The sequence below is a fragment of the Hyperoodon ampullatus genome (genome assembly GCF_949752795.1).
Source record: "Hyperoodon ampullatus genome assembly, chromosome: 13".
NCBI classification, from domain to species: Eukaryota; Metazoa; Chordata; class Mammalia; order Artiodactyla; family Ziphiidae; genus Hyperoodon; species Hyperoodon ampullatus.
In genome coordinates this window covers 59,129,862-59,147,127 of record NC_136926.1, presented here as the reverse complement: position 1 = coordinate 59,147,127, position 17,266 = coordinate 59,129,862, and the positions used below count along the sequence as shown (strand labels likewise).

The 17,266-nt window shown below is 33.2% G+C and overlaps 1 protein-coding gene across 1 annotated transcript in view; it reads left to right on the top strand.

The window, feature by feature from the left end:
- RIT2 (Ras like without CAAX 2) overlaps positions 1-17,266 on the top strand; it is a gene marked incomplete at both ends in the record, with an annotated part of 543,330 nt that overhangs the window by 460,888 nt on the left and 65,176 nt on the right.

Here is a 17,266-nt window from a genome sequence, read left to right as displayed (position 1 = left end):
AATCACAAGTAATGAAATTGAAAGTATGATTAAAAATCTTCCAACAAACAAAAATCCAGTACCAGATGGCTTCACAGGTGAATTCTATCAAATATTAAGAGAAGAGCTAATACCCATCCTTCTCAAACTCTTTAAAAAATTGCAGAAGAAGGAACACTCCAAAACTCATTCTATGAGGCCACCATCACCCTGATACCAAAACCAAACAAAGATACTACAAAAAAAAAAATTACGGACCAATATCACTGATGAATATAGATGCAAAAATCCTCAAAAAAAAATACTAGCAAACAAAATCAAACAATGCATTAAAAGTATCATACACCACGATCAAGTAGGATTTATGCCAGGGATGCAAGGATTCTTCAATATATGCAAATCAATCAATGTGATACACCATATTAACAATTTGAAGAATAAAACCATATGATCATCTGAATAGATGCAGAAAAAGCTTTTGACAAAATTCAACACCTGTTTACTATAAAAACTCTCCAGAAAGTGGTCATAGAGGGAACCTACCTCAACATAATAAGGACCATATATGACAAACCCACAGCAAACATCATTGTCAATGGTGAAAAACTGAAAACATTTCCTCTAAGATCAGGAACATGACAAGGATGTCCACTCTCACCATTATTACTCAACATAGCTTTGGAAGTCCTAGCCATGGCAATCAGAGAAGAAAAAGAAATAAAATGAATACAAATTGGAAAAGAAGAAGTAAAACTGTTACTGTTTGCAGATAACATGATACTCTACATAGAAATCCTAAACATGCCACAAGAAAACTACTCAAGCTAATCAATGAATTGGGTAAAGTTGCAGGATACAATATTCATGCACAGAAATCTCTAGCATTCCTATACACTAATGGTCAAAAAACAAGAAATTAAGGAAACACTCCTATATACCATTGCAACAAAAATAATAAAATACCTGGGAATAAACCTACCTAGGGAGACAAAAACCTGTATGCAGAAAACTATAAGACACTGATGAAAGAAATTAAAAATGATACCAACAGATGGAGAGACATACCATGTTCTTGGATTGGAAGAATCAATATTGTGAAAATGAGTATACTACCCAAAGCAATCTACAGATTCAATGCAATCCCTATCAAATTACGAATGGCATTTTTTACAGAACTAGAACAAAATACCTTAAAATTTTTATGGGGACACTAAAGACCCCGAATAGCCAAAGCAGTCTTGAGGAAAAAAAATGGAGCTGGAGGAATCAGACTCCCTGACTTCAGACTATACTACAAAGCTACAGTAATCAAGACAGTATGGTACTGATACAAAAACAGAAATATAGATGAATGGAACAGGATAGAAAGCCAAGACATAAACCCATGCACCTATGGTCAACTAATTTATGACAAAGGAGGCAAGAATATACAATGGAGAAAAGACAGCCTCTTCAGTAAGTGGTGCTGGGAAAACTGGATAGCTACATGTAAAAGAATGAAATTAGAGCTCTCCCTCACACCATGCAAAAAAATAAACTCAAAATTCATTAGATCCCTAAATGTAAGACTGGACACTATAAAATTCTTAGAGGAAAACATAGGAAGAACACTCTTTGACATAAATCACAGCAAGATCTTTTTGATCCACCTCCTAGAGAAATGGAAATAAAAACAAAAATAAACAAATGGGACCTAATTAAACTTAACAGATTTTGCAAAGCAAAGGAAACAAAACGAAAAGACAACCCACACAATTGGAGAAAATATTTGCAAATGAATCAACGGACAAAGGATTAATCTCCAAAATATATACAAAGCTCATGCAGCTCAATATTAAAAAGAAAAATAAACAACCCAATCCAAAAATGGGAGGAAGACCTAAACAGACATTTCTCCAAAGAAGACATATAGATGGCTAAGAAGCACATGAAAAGCTACTCAACATCACTAATTATTAGAGAAATGCAAATCAAAACTACAATGAGGTATCACCTCACACCAGTTAGAATGGGCATCATCAAAAAATCTACAAACAAAGAGAAAAGGGAACCTTCTTGCACTGTTTGTGGGAATGGAAATTGATACAGCCACTATGGAGAACAGTATGGAGGTTATTAAAGAACTAAAAATAGAATTACCATATGACCAAGCAATTCCACTACTGGGCATATACCCATGGTTTTTGAGAAAACCATAATTCAAAAAGACACATGAACCCCAATGTTCATTGCGGCACTATTTACAGTAGCCAGGTCATGGAAGCAAGCTAAATGCCCATCGACAGAAAAATAGGTAAAGTGTGGTACATATATACAATGGAATATTATTCAGCCATAAAAAATGAAATTGGGTCATTTGTAGTGACGTGGATGGATCTAGAGACTGTCATGCAGAGTGAAGTAAGTCAGAAAGGGAAAAACAAATATCATATATTAATGCATATAGGTTGGACCTAGAAGAATGGTACAGATGAACCAGTCTGCAGGGCAGAAATTGAGACATGGATGTAGAGAACAAACATATGGGCACAAGTGGGGAAAGTGGAGGTGGGGTGGTGGTGGTGTGATGAATTGGGAGATTGGGATTGACATATATACACTAATATGTATAAAATGGGTAACTAATAAGAACCTGTTGTATATAAAAAAAAAAAAGAAAGGCAATTTTCTCAAACACAGTATGTTAAAGCATTCTTATTTTACCCCCAAATTTCTACTACATCTTCTGAAGTATAACATTGTCCATACAATTGTCAGTGTCTCTTCTGATCATCCTAGCACCAACATTATTCTGTTCTAATTACTGTGGAAAGATAGCATTATACTAAACCTTGAACTCGCTAGGGCAATTATTCTCTCTTTGGTTTTTGTTTGTTTTAAGATTTGCATGCTTGGGGCTTCCCTGGTGGCACAGTGGTTGAGAATCTGCCTGCCATTGCAGGGGACATGGGTTCGAGCCCTGGTGTGGGAAGATCCCACATGCTGCAGAGCAACTAGGCCCATGAGCCACAACTACTGAGCCTGCGCGTCTGGAACCTGTGCTCCACAACAAGAGAGGCCACAACACTGAGAGGCCCGTGCACCACGATGAAGAGTGGCCCCTGCTCACTGCCACTACAGAAAGCCCTCTCACAGTAACGAAGACCCAACACAGCCAAAAATAAATAAATAAGTAAATAAAAAATTTTTTAAAATTGCATGCTTGGACCTTTTCATGTGAATTTGAGGAACTGACACATTTTAAATAACCCAGGAACTATCATAATCATTATTTCTCTTGTAAGTTTTCAAAAATATATTGTAATTTTCTCTTTTAAATACTTATAGTGTTGTTGTATTTGTTCCTGAGTATATCAGGAATAGTAAACAGTTTATAGTTTATTTTGCTAACATGAATTTATTTTTTCTTATTTTATTTTTATAATTTTTATTAGTATGTGTAAAAAAATAGTAAAAATACAATTGATATTTGATAATGTATATTATATCCAAAAAATTTGCTGAGTTCTTCTACTAATTCTTTTATTCCTTCTCAAAAATCTTAGTATATTCTATATAGATAATCATAATGATATTTATAAATAACATATTTATTCCAACTGTGAAATGTCTTTTTAATCTTGATACTGCCTGGGCTTCCTGTATAATATTAAATTGTTGGGGTGATAATTCTTTCACACATTCTCGCTTTTTTATTGAAATTTAATTGCCTTAAAATATTATATTACTTTCAGGAGTACAACATAGTTCTTCAATATTTTTATGCATTACAGAATGACCAAGATGACAATCTAGTTAACATTTGTCACTATACAAAGTTATCACAATATTATTGGCTATACTCCCTGTGCTGTACATTACATCCTTGTGGTTCATTTATTTTATAACAGGACCTCTTAGTCTTCCTCACCTATTTCATTCATCACCCCAACCATCTCCACTTTGACAAAGGGAGATATATATATATATATAATCACAACTTTTTTATCCATTCATCTATGGACAGAGGTTGCTTCCATTTCTTGGCTATTATATATAATGCTGTAAAAAAAATTGGAATACATGCATTATTTATAATTAGAGTTTCTGTTTTCTTCAGGTAAACACTCAGAAGATAAATTACTAGATCATATGGCAGTTCTCTTTTTAGTTTTTGAGGAACATTCCATACTGTTTTCCATAGAGTCTGAACCAATTTACAATCCCACCAACAGCACTCAAAGATTCCCTTTGCTCCCCATCCTCACCAAAACTTCTTACTTTTATCTTTTTGATATAGCCATTCTGAAATGTATGATGTGGCATCTCATTGTGTGTGTGTGTGTGTGTGCATGCGTGTGTGTGTGTTTTAATTGGGGTATAGTTGCTTTATAATGTTGTGTTAATTTCTGCTCTACAGTGAAGTGAATCAGCTATATGTATACATATATCTCATCTGTTTTGGATTTCCTTCCCTTTTAGGTTACCACAGAGCATTAAATAGAGTTCCCTGTGCTATACAGCAGGTTCTCATTAATTATTGATTTTATACTTATTAGTGTATATATGTCAATCCCAGTTTCCCAATTCATCCCACCTCCTCTTTCCCCCCTTGGTGTTCATATGTTTGTCTTCTGCTTCTGTTTATTTCTGCCTTGCAAACAGTTTCATCTGTACCATTTTTCTAGATTCCACATATACGTGTTCATAAACAATATTTGTTTTTCTCTTTCTGACTTACTTCACTCTGTCTGACAGTCTCTAGGTCCATCCACGTCTCTACAAATGACTTAATTTCATTCCTTTTTATGGTTGTGTAATATTCCACTGTATATACCACATCTTCTTTATCCATCCGTCAATGGACATTTAGGGTGCTTCCATGACGTGGCTATTATAAATAGTGCTGCAATGAACATTGTGGTGTATGTGCCTTTTTGAATTATAGTTTTCTCAGTAGTGGGATTGCTAGGAAAAAAACTAAAAATAGAATTATCATTGTAGTTTTGATTTGCATTTCCCTGATGATTATTGATGCTGAGAATCTTTTCATGTGTCTGTTGGCCATCTGTATATCTTTCTTGGGAAAATGTCTATTCAGATCCTATGACTATTTTTTATCAAGTTGTTTTTTTGATGTTGAGTTGTATGAGTTCTTTGTATATTTTGGATATTAACCCCTTATCAGTTATATTGCTTGCAAAAATATTTACCCATTAGTAAGCTATACTTTTGTTTTGTCCATAATTTTCTTCACTGTGGAAAAGTTTTTAGTTTGATGTAGTATCATTTGTTTATTTTTGCTTTTGTTTTCCTTGTCTGAGGAGATAGATCCAAAAGAATATTGCTAAGACTGATGTCAAAATCATTCTGCCTATGTTTCCTTCTAGGAGTTTTATGGTTTCAGGTCCTACATTTAAGTTTTTAATACATTTTGGTTTTATTTTTGTATATGTTGTGAGACAGTAATTCAGTTTGATTCTTTTGCATGTAGCTGTCCAGTTTGCCCAATACCATTTATTGCAGAAGTTCTGTCCCCATTGTTTATTCTTGCCTCCTTTGTCATAGATTAATTGACCATAGATGTATGAGTTTATTTCTGAGCTCTCTACTCTGTTCCCTTGATCTATGTGTCTGTGTTTGTGCCAGTTCCATATTGTTTTGATTACTGTAGCTTTGTAGTATATCCTGAAAACAGGGAGCAAGTTACCTTCAGCTTTGTTCTTTTTTTTTTCTTAAGATTGTTTTGGCTATTCAGGGTCTTTTGTCTTTCCAATTAAGTTCTAGAATTATCTGTTCCAGCTCTGTGTAAAATGTCATTGGTATGTTGATAGAGATTGCACTGAATCTGTAAATTTCCCTGGGGAATATGGTCATTTTAACAATATTAATTCTGTCAGTCCATGAGCACCATATATTTTTTCAACTCTTTTTGTCGTCTTCAATTTCTTTCATCAATGTCTTGTAGTTTCCCAACTACAGGTCTTTTACTTCCTTTGTTAGATTTCTTCCCACGTACTTTATTCTTTTAGATGCAATTGTAAATAGTATAGCTTTCTTAATTTTACTTTCTAATAGTTTGTTGTCAGTGTATAGAAATACAACATATTTCTGTATATTAACTTTATATCCTGCAACTTTACTGAATGTATTTATTAGTTCTAATAGCTTTTTTGTTAGCGTCTTAAGAATTTGCTCCATATAGTATCATATCATCTGTAAACAGTGACAGTTTTACTTCTTCCTTTCCAATGGAATTCCTTTTATTTCTTTTTCATGTCTGATTGCTGTGTCTAGAACTTCCAATGATATGTAAAAAAAGTAGTGGGAATGGGCATCCTTGTGTTTTTCCTGATCTTTGAGGAAATGCTTTTAGCTTTTCATTGTTGAGCATGATGTTGGCCACATATGGCTTTTACTATGTTGAGGTATGTTCCTTTTGTAACCACTTTGTGGAGAGTTTTTATCATAAATGGATGTTGAATTTCATCTACAGCTTTTTCTGTATCTATTGAGATTTTTACTCTTCAATTTGTTAATGTGGTGTATCACGTTGATTGACTTACAGATACTGAGCTCTCTGATATCTATGACATAAATCCCACTTGATCATGGTGTATGAGTCTTTTCACATATTGTGTTGAATTTGGTTTAATAATATCTTGTTGAGTGTTTTTGTATCTATTTTCATCATTGATATTGGCCTGTAATTTCCTTTTTTGTGTTGTCTTTGACTGGATTTTGTATCAGGATGTTGTTGTCCTTGGAGAATCAGCTTGGAAGCATTCCTTTCTCTTCAGTTTTTTGGAATAATTTGAGAAGCATAGATGTTAACTCTTCTTTAAATGTTTGGTAGAATTCACCTGTGAAGGCTTGTGGTCTTGGATTTGTTTGTTGGGATGTATTTATTACTGGTTCAATTTCAATACTGGTAACCTGTCTGGTCGTATTTCCTATTTCTTCCTCTCAGTCTTGGAAGATTGTACATTTTAGGAATCTATCCATTTCTTGTGGGTTGTCAACTTATTGCTTATAGTAATATGATCCTTTGTAATTCCATGGTGTCAGTTGTAACTTCTCTTTCATTTCTGATTTTATTGATTTGGGGCCTCTCTCTTTTTCTTTTTCTTTTTTTTTTTATTTTTCATAATAAGTCTGTCTAAAGGTTTGTTAATTTTCTTTTTAATGTTGTCAAAGAACCAGCTCTTAGTTTCACTGATATTTCCTATTATTGTTTCAATCTCTTTGTCATTTATTTCTGCTCTGATCTTTATGATTTATTTCCTTATACAAACTTTGTTCTTCTTTTTCTAGTTCCTTTAGGTGTAAAGATTGGTTGTTTATTTGCAATTTTCCTTGTTTCTGGAGGTAAGCTTTTATTACTATAATCTTCCCTCTTAGAACTTCTTTAGCTGGTCCCATATACTTTGGAACATTGTGTTTTTGTTTTCATTTGTCTCCAGGTATTTTTTTTTAATTTCCTCTTTGATTTCTTCACTGATCCTCTAGTCGTTTAGTAGTGTACTGTTTAGCCTCCATGGGTTCTTTGCAAGTTTTTACTTTACTTGACTTGTAGTCTCATAGCAGTGTGTCAGAAAAGATGCTTGATATGATTTCAATCTTCTTAAATTTATTGAGATATTTTGTGGACTAGCATATAATTTAACCTGGAGAATGGTCCATGTACACTTGAAAAGAATTTTTATTCTGCTTCTTTTGGATGGAATGCTATCTCTCTCTCTCTCTCTCTCTCTCTCTCTGTATATATATACATATATATGTATATATATATATGTGTATATATATATATGTGTGTGTGTATATATATATATATATATATATATATATATATATATATATATATATTGCCCATCTGGTCTAATGTGTGATTTAAAGCCAATGTTTCCTTGTTTGCTAATTGATATTTTTGTCTGGATAATCTTCCCATTGATATAAGTAGGTTGTTAAAGTCCCCTACTGTTAAAATATTACCATCAATTTCTCCCTTATGTCTGTTAATACACCCTGTATGCGTTAGGTGCTCCTATGCTGAATGCATATATATTTACAAGTGTTATATCTTCTTGTTGGATTCCTCTGTTTATCATTATGAATGTCCTTCTCTTTCTCTTGTTATAGTCTTTGTTTTAAAGTCTATTTCATCTGATATAAGTATTGATACCCCAGCTTTCTTTTCATTTGCATTTGCATAAAATATCTTTTTCTATCCCATCACTTTCAGTCTGTGTGTGTCTTTAAATCTGAAGTAAGAAGTGTGTGGGCAGATGTATATGGGTCTTTTAAAAAATATTTATTCTGAGACTATATCTTTTGAGTGGAGAGTTTGATCCATTTACATTTAAAGTAATTATAGATAGGTATGTACTTATTGTCATTTTAATAATTATTTTCATTTTTTTGTAGTTCTTCTTTCTTTCTTCTTCTTTTTCTCCCTTCACTTGTGAATTAATGACTATGTTTAATGTTATGATTGAATTTCTTTCTCTTTTTTGTGTATGTGACAAGTATAGATTTTTGTTTATTTGAAGATTATATATAAAAATATATATGTGGATATATATACACACATATATATACACACACACATGATTATTTTAGGTTGAAGATCTCTTAAGTTCAAACACATTTTAACAACCTAGCATTTTTACTCCCCTCTCCCACATTTAATATTTCTGACATCATAATTTACATGTTTGGCTTTGTGTGCTTCTTAACCTCTTATTGTGGACAGAGATGATTTTTCTAATTTTGTACTTAATATTCCTCCTAGTTTTATAATTGGTTGATCTACTGCCTTACTGTATGTTTGTCTTTACCAATGAGATTGTTCCTTAGCCTTGGAGAAGTTACTTAATATCTCTATGAGTGTCAGTGCTTACCTCACTGAGTACTCATAAATACATATAAGAAAAGGTGGAGTCCTAACTCATACAAATATATAATGCACATTTGTCATACTTTTATTTAACTAATTCATGAGGGAACCAGCAAAGTGTTACAACTGATTCAAATGAGAATTAATAGTACCATGCATATAGTCAATAATGCATGCATTTTGCATTTCAGCATTGAAATGAATTTACAAAGATATGCCAAACAGGTAAATCCACAGTGCAATAACAAAATGCATTCCACAAGACACAAATCATGTTATTATATATTCAAGAATTATTTGCAGTAAATCAGTTTTCCACAAATTATGGAGTTGTAAAATAGCTCAAAGACAATATAGGACACAGAGACTCCATAGACTCAGATGGACCCAGAGGGTATGATACACAACCCCAGATCTTCAACTGAACGCATTCAATACTTTTTGTTCCATTAAAAAAAAAATCTATCAATTTTATTTATAAATTGTTGTGATAATATATATACATGTACATATATACATATATTTATAAACACACACAGAGAGACTGTTGTACAAGGAATAAAATTAAAACTTAATTTTAATTACAGTTCTTTGCTACTGTTACTGATATTATTTTACATACTGGTAAAGTTTATTTGCTCATACTTTATTTAGCATTTTTACAACCATATACTTAAGTAAATTGTGCTATAATTATTTATGGAATGCTTTGTCCATATATTTTTTAATCATACATATTCTAACCAAAGTTATGCAGTAGTTTTCCAATTGTGGATATTTGGAGGAACTTTTAGGGGACTTTGGCTAAATACATTACTTCTTTGGGAAAATTTTCTCTTTGGTCCTAGTACTAGAAATATTTTATTTTCACCAAGTAATCATTTAATTTCTATCCTAAAGACCTTGACTTATGTGGTTGATCTCCCTGTTTGAACTGCCTGTTAAAAAGTTAGAGCTGAATTTATAATCTACATCAAGCTTATGTTTAAGGCACTATGGAAGGAATTTGACTTCATGCATTTTACTCTTATCTTTTATTTGTTCCATTTTCTCCCTATAATTAATGCTTGTTTTGTCTTAATGAAATATATATATATATATGGAAATGACTTTGACCAACTTAAAAAAATTAAAAAAACCTGTAGTGACTCTTATTTTTCATTAAATTGAGAAACACAAGTTTAACTAAATCATCAAGTTATTGGACTAAACACAATTATGATTCAGTCAAAATTATAAAACTGATTATGTGTGCAAAATATAAAACTCCAGCAATTAGCAGAATTGATGAGAATGGTCCAATCCAATATTTTTTCTTTAGCCTAAAAGCAGAAGCTAGTTCAACTTTATATACATGATCCTCTGAACATGACTATCAGACACAAACATAACTTGTTAAAATTTTATAAATAAAGAAGTGATATTATGAGGTGTGTATTTTTCTTCTTTCTTACAATTTTTCTCCTTAATTTTTTCTCCCTGTAGTGAAAGAGAAAAAAGAAAACAAAGAGGATTTAAACAAGCTTTAGCAAGAGATTCGCCTAGGAGAAGAATTTGATATGAATATCATTATTAAAATCCCACTGCTTCAAATGGATTTTTACATTAATATATCTTCAGAGGTATAAAAATATCTGATTTATAATTTTACATTATTAGATCTGAAATGTCCATTATTATCTCCTCAACTTAATACTTAGACTAGCATATAATTTTATGCATCTTTGAGAAAAAAGCACACATCTTCATAATTCATTCCTTGTTTATGAGTATTCTTTGTTACAGTCTAGTTGACTTACTGTGTTATGACCTACCACTCATTTTTTTACTTTTAAATTGTGAATGCATGAAATTAAACCAAGAGAATTTATCAACCCAACTTTCACTTCCTTCAGTGTATGGCATTTGAAGTTAACAATGTGCTACATGTTGAAAGAGAAAGTTGAAAGTTCAAATCTTTCTAACAAAGTCCTAAACTTGTGAATCTAGAATCCATTAGTAGTAGCAAAGTTGATCTTTTTTTGTTGTTTATTTATCCATGTTTATTTTGATATTAATAAACAGGGAAATAATGGAAGATATATGAATATGAATGAAAATACTTCATCTGAAAAGAGGATAACTGATATGTAATTATGTTTTATATCTATAGAATCTTGTGAGATAATCTTAAGATTGAACACATGCTTGTTTACCAAACTCCTTAATACTAGAATGGAAAAAGGGTAGATGTAGGTAAAGAAAAACTTTAATCCCAGCTCTGTCTCTTGCTTACTTTGTGAATTTGGCTCTATAAATTCCTTCAGTTTCCTTATCAATTTAATATGAGTATCTACCTCAAACATTTGCTGTGAACATTAAATAAGATGATGGATGTAAAGACTACTGATATAGTTTCAGTACATAATAGACAGTGAATAAATTTTACCTTCTGTGTTTACTATTATTTTTATTCTAATCCACTTTTCTTTTTATAATTAGGAAACAAGTATATAGTGGTAAGTTGCCAGCCTGATGCATAAGCATATTAAGCAGAAATCAGAAGTAGAAGCATGATCGCTTGACTCTACTACACTGGTATTTCCACCAAAATATGGCTTTTATATTAGCAATTATTTAATTACCTAATATTGCTCCTGCATGTTTCACCAAAGTGCCTTGCACAAAATATGTATTTGATAAATGCCTGTGGAACTTAAACACATGGATATAACCAGTTCATTTTCCCCTCACTGACTCTTTAGCCAAGCTGTGTAAGGGTAAAACCTAAATATTAGTCAAGGATTAGTTATTTGCCATATCCATCTTCATAATTTTTAAGCAAATGTGTTGGACATTTTCTGATAATTGTCCCAACAGTTCTAGTTGGCTGGCTCTGCACTTTTATTTTTGGGAGTGCTCATGAAGCTTTTTTCTAACTAAAGCTCTAAGTGGATATTTTTCATTCTTAATTTGTCATAAAGTAGGCTTCACAGTTGTCTGATTTGAGATTACCAATACATCTGGCCTATCAGGACTTCCACAGGGTCTAGATGTCACATTGTTGCTAGCCCAATGTTGATTTATTTGCCACAGATGGCTTTTCACCATAACCTTCAATGGCACAGTATCAATAGTGGGAATCAGTCAGCTTCTTTCTTGTGTTTGAACTGTGCTTACAAGGGTTTATTTACACCTGCCTTGCAAGCTTTACTATAGTTGTTATTCTGTTTGGATACTGGCCAATGTTTTGCATCATGGATTTCATGTGGATACATTTTAAGCTTTGAATTTCCAATTATTCTTTTAAAATTGCTGCATACGCCCTTATATTTGCATAGTATTTTATGCATTTTAGTATGGCCTCAAAGGTATGGTGTCATTGTATCCTTAAAAATGTATAATAAGAATATTATTAGAAACATCTTTAGCAGAGAGACAGACACATAGTTTCAGGAAGTTTCTGTATATCACAAGGTCATTAGAGACGAGCTGGAAGTAACTTCCTGGTCTTCTGCCACCCCACCAGTACACTAGACTAGGGTATCGTGCTCTGTTGTCTTTATTAATGTACTACAGATCATTGAAACCAAGTACTACAGATGAAAGAGACTGGAATATTAGATATAAGAAAACTTGAGACAGTTCCTTTTCAAATTGTCACCCTCATCTCTCTCCATAAACATGCACACAAGTTTTGTTTAGAATGAGTGAAGTTATCAAACAACTTCAGAGCCTAAATTTTGGATATAGAGTTTTGCACATGATTGGCCATTGAGCTAGTTATAATTAGTACCATTTATAGAACATTACTCATACGTATGGAAGCTTTGAATGGAATAAGAAACAGTTCTTAGTTCTGGACAATTTACTCCTTAGTTAGAGATAAAACAGTTTCAAACACAAATGCAACCATGAAATAAAAATACTCTAACAAGTAAATAATATACTTTACAACTTATGTACATACATATTTGGGATTGGCCAGTTGCTCAGACCTCCAAACACTCCACATGCTCTCTCCTCTGTATTCATACTTCTTCCCTACCTAACTCAATTCCTACTGAATTCTTGTTCAGGCAATCTTTTCTGACCTCCTTGATTAGACCAACAACTCCCAACCCCCATCTTAAGTTTCTATATTTTCAACAGCCTCCGTTAACATAGCTTCTATTTTACATTTATTTGTGTAGTTAATTAATGACTTCTTCTTGCATTTGATTCTAAGTTCTCTCCTTTTTGTATGCTCTTGTAATACAGTGCCTTGCACAGTGTTGTACACAAAATATGTAATCAGTAAGTATTTGTTGAATTACTTTATGAATCTTCCCTGCCTAATTAAGGTTTTATGGTAGGACAAGTTGTCAAGAAGTACTGAATGCACTCCAAAGTTAGCTGTCAAGTAAGGTTTGGTAACTTTGGCACTATTGACATTTTAGGCTAGATCATTCTTTTCTGTGCTGTGTTGTACATTGTAGGATGTTTAGCATCATATCTGGCCTCTAGTCACTAGATGTTAATATCATTTCCTCCTGTTCCCTACCCCCACCTCCAAGTCTTAACAACCATAAATGTCTCCAGACATTGCCAAATGTCCCCTGGGTGCAAAATTATTCTTGATTGACAATCTTTGCTTTAAAGAAATAATTACAGTCTTATTTCTCATATTTTCACAGCATGAATTGTCTATATCAAATCAAAGCTAACCTATTTACAGTCAGATAAATCCACCGTGAACCATCCCTATGCCATTGTTTGAGGTAGTATTTTTGTTATTCCTTCTTTAAATTTCCTCATTCTACTTAATTTCCTCAAATCTTATTCATACTATAGAGCCTGATTCTGATCCTCAGCAGTCAGATGAGGCTTTCTCTATTAGTCAGGGTCTTAGCAGGAAACAGAGGACATCTCAAATAAGGATAAAAGAAATATATACAGAAGTAGTCAGAGTGTAGGCAAGAAAAAAAGGGGGATAATGAAGTATCCCACAGTTGTTAAGATTCTAAGACCTGACAGGATAGAGAAATGGAATTGTTAACAAAACCTAGGAAGAAAGAGTCACCTTGATAGGTTCTGTGACTTTCAGTAGAGGGTCCAAGGCAAACCAAGGTGACCTCTTAGGGAAGAAGTCAGAGAAACAAGCACTCTGATGTCACTCTTCTTCACATGAATCCCTTCCATAGTTTCCCATTGACTGAACCATACAGAAAATTATAGAATAAGAAAAACTGTTAATATAGTGTCTATGGTTCAAAGTATTGGGGTAGAGATCAGAGTGGAGAAGGATAGAAATTGAAGCTGCTAAAACAAAATGAATTCAGCCCACTTTTTCTCCCTACCTTTGTAAACAAAACAGAATGGCCCTGTTATTAATGTAAACATATAATTTACATTATCATTGTGAAATTAACTTCTATGGCAGACAATAGTTCTTCCTTAATTGACTTACTTGTTTTTTAAAACAAATCCTTGTTTACCTGCTAGCTAGCACACCAATTACAGTGAATCTGAAAGTCTTTAAAAGCAGGGACTATGTTTTAATTATAGTATATTCTCTTGGACATATGTGGTTACTAGAGACAAGTTTTTAAACTATTTATAATTTTTTGTTACTGTTTAAATTAATTTTGATTTCCAGGTGGAAAAAGCAAAAAGTACAAGGATTTCATGCTTGTGCTCTCTTCTGATCTTGAAACCGTTTCTTTAAGCAAAGTGTACTTTCCTTCTTCTCACATTTTATTTATACTTCAACCCCCTGTAATTAACCTACCACCTTCTTCATGGCGTTGAATTTGGTTTGATATAGGTTTATATCAGTAGAGAAGTTCTTTAATTTTTTTGTCACGACATCTTGCATTGCTTGATAATAATGACAACTCCTTTCCCTAAACTCTATCTTTAATCAGTTTCTACAAACAATGAATCTTTTATACTCTTCCTAATTCTCTGACCATTCCTTCTTTTCTACGTTGTCCTGTCTTCTCAATGAACCTTATTAATGGAAATGTTCTCTAGATTCATTTCTCTTTTGCCATAAATAGTCTTCCTAGGCAATATTGTATATTTTTATTTATTTAACTCCTACCTACATGCTCATAATTCTTCAATCTGTATTGCCAATACATGGTCATGGGATGCTGCAGAAGCCCTCAAATTAAACTTTTTTTTTTTCAAAATTAAGCTGACTGTCTCTTCTTTCCCAAAGTAACATTTTCTCCTGGTTTCTTTGTGTCAAATGAGAACAGCACTACCTCAGAATCATCAAAAACCAAAGATCTCAGAATAATTTTCTAAACCAATACTCTAGCCAGTTCACCTTTCTAATTCTCCACAGATAGTCATTTATAAATCCACTGTAGTTTATCTTCTAAGTAACTCTCAAATCTGTTTGCTATATCTCATCCTTCTTGTAATGTGCTATATATGAAACCCTGGACATCTTTGCATTACTTATTGTCAGAACCTCCTATATTTTGTGTACCATAAGGGAGAACTGGCTGAAATCTGTCCTGTCCTTCTATGGCCATGAATTAGAAGTGGTTCTCAGAGGTCAACAGTACTAATAAGTTAGTCCAAAAAGAAAGAAAATATCAAATAGCTCCAAGTTAGATCATTAAAAAGCCAGTAGCTAGAGAGACATAATACAAAGTCAAAAGAGAAAAGAGCAAGGTAATAAACCAGAGAGCTGAGAGTCAAGAATAAGAGGGGGATATGTAAAATGAGAGGTAAATGATTAGTAGGATTAATATTAAAAATAGTTAACAGTGCATATAATTTTGCCACCCACTCACCAAAAATATACTGTCCATAGACTTAGAGAAGTAAGAACAATATCCCCAGAAGATTTTGGTAGAGGGTCCAAGGAGGGACAAATATGAGTGGAATGGCAAGTGAAAAGCTCTTGTGGGGCTTAAGGTAGTGAGTTTTCCCCTCCAGTATGGAATGAATATAATTCAATTGTAATTTGCCTATGTCAGCCCTGGGAGAAACTGAAGGAAAAAAAATGGGTAAAATATCAATGGAGTGACCGCACCCACAGTGAACTCCCAGGTCCCTGCATATACTGTGCTTAATAAAAACTATATGGTTGAGATGAACTATAACTTGCTAGTTAATGTCTGTTTCATACTAGTATCCTCTCCCATTTAGTCTCAATATTACCACTTCTGATCTTTTGAAATAGATATGTTAATCATGACACTATCACATGAACCTTCTAGAGCTATCTAGCTTCTTGGTATGTGTACAAAACTCTTGATGATTTTGCTGTCAATAATCTCAGGTGTGTAATCTTTCATTTTTTCTCAACTTGCACCTTACAGTTGGTTAACCCTACACAGCCTTGAATTCTATAAGCATACAAAGCTTTTTCATTCTTTTGCTCTTTTTGTTATGCTATTCCTGCTTCCTGGAACAGCTCAAAAATGCCGACATGGAAAACTCTGACTTGTCCTTCAAGAAGCTAAAGTTTCATCTAATCCTAACGAGGCTGCTCTGACTCCTGGATACTTCATTCTTGAAAGAATTTCTGTCCCCTCTTTTTCTTGAATAAAAATGCATAAATGAATGAATGAATTTATGCCCCATCATGCATTTTTCTGTAAAAATCTTCAGAATTTACCATTATGTTAAACTGCCTTATTTCCATGTCCTACATTTAAACATTCAGTTGCTGTTCAAGGTCAGGGTCATGATCATATATATTCATCTTAAAATCTCTAACAATGTGTACACTGTCTGTTGGGGAAAGAGAAAATTTTCTCTACCTTTATAGGTTCTTCTGGCTACTCTGAGAATTAAATTGACATGAGACAGATTATTACGAGAAAATCAAACAAAAATGTAATAATGTGTACATGGGAGAGACCCAGAAAAACTGAGTAATTTGCCAAAATGGCTTAAGAGTTCATCTTAAATACCATCTTCATCTAAAGACAAAAGAAGTTGAAGGTAGGGTTTTGGGACTCCAAATGGGAAGTATGCAATTCACATGGAGATGAAAAGACAAATATTTGGTAAACAAATGTTTGCTGGGCCATACAGAGACAATGAGACAGAGAGTGAACTCTGATCTCTAGGACCTGTTGAGTTGCCCCCACCACACCTAGATCATATTCTTTGCTGATAGGCCCTTTTTCTAAATTAATTAAGCAGGTAAGGGGAAAGTAAAAGGAAAGCTTCCAGAATCTTCTGTTTATTAAAATAATCAGTCTAAATTCGTCCTCATATCAAAAAAAAAAAAACACATTTTTGGAGGAGGAGCTTCAAAATGGTGGAAGAGTAAGATGTGGAGATCACCGTCCTCCCCACAGATACATCAGAAATACATCTACATGTGGAACAACTGCTACAGAACACCTACTGAATGCTGGCAGAAGACCTCAGACTTTTCAAAAGGCAAGAAACTCCCCCACATACCTGAATAGGGCAAAA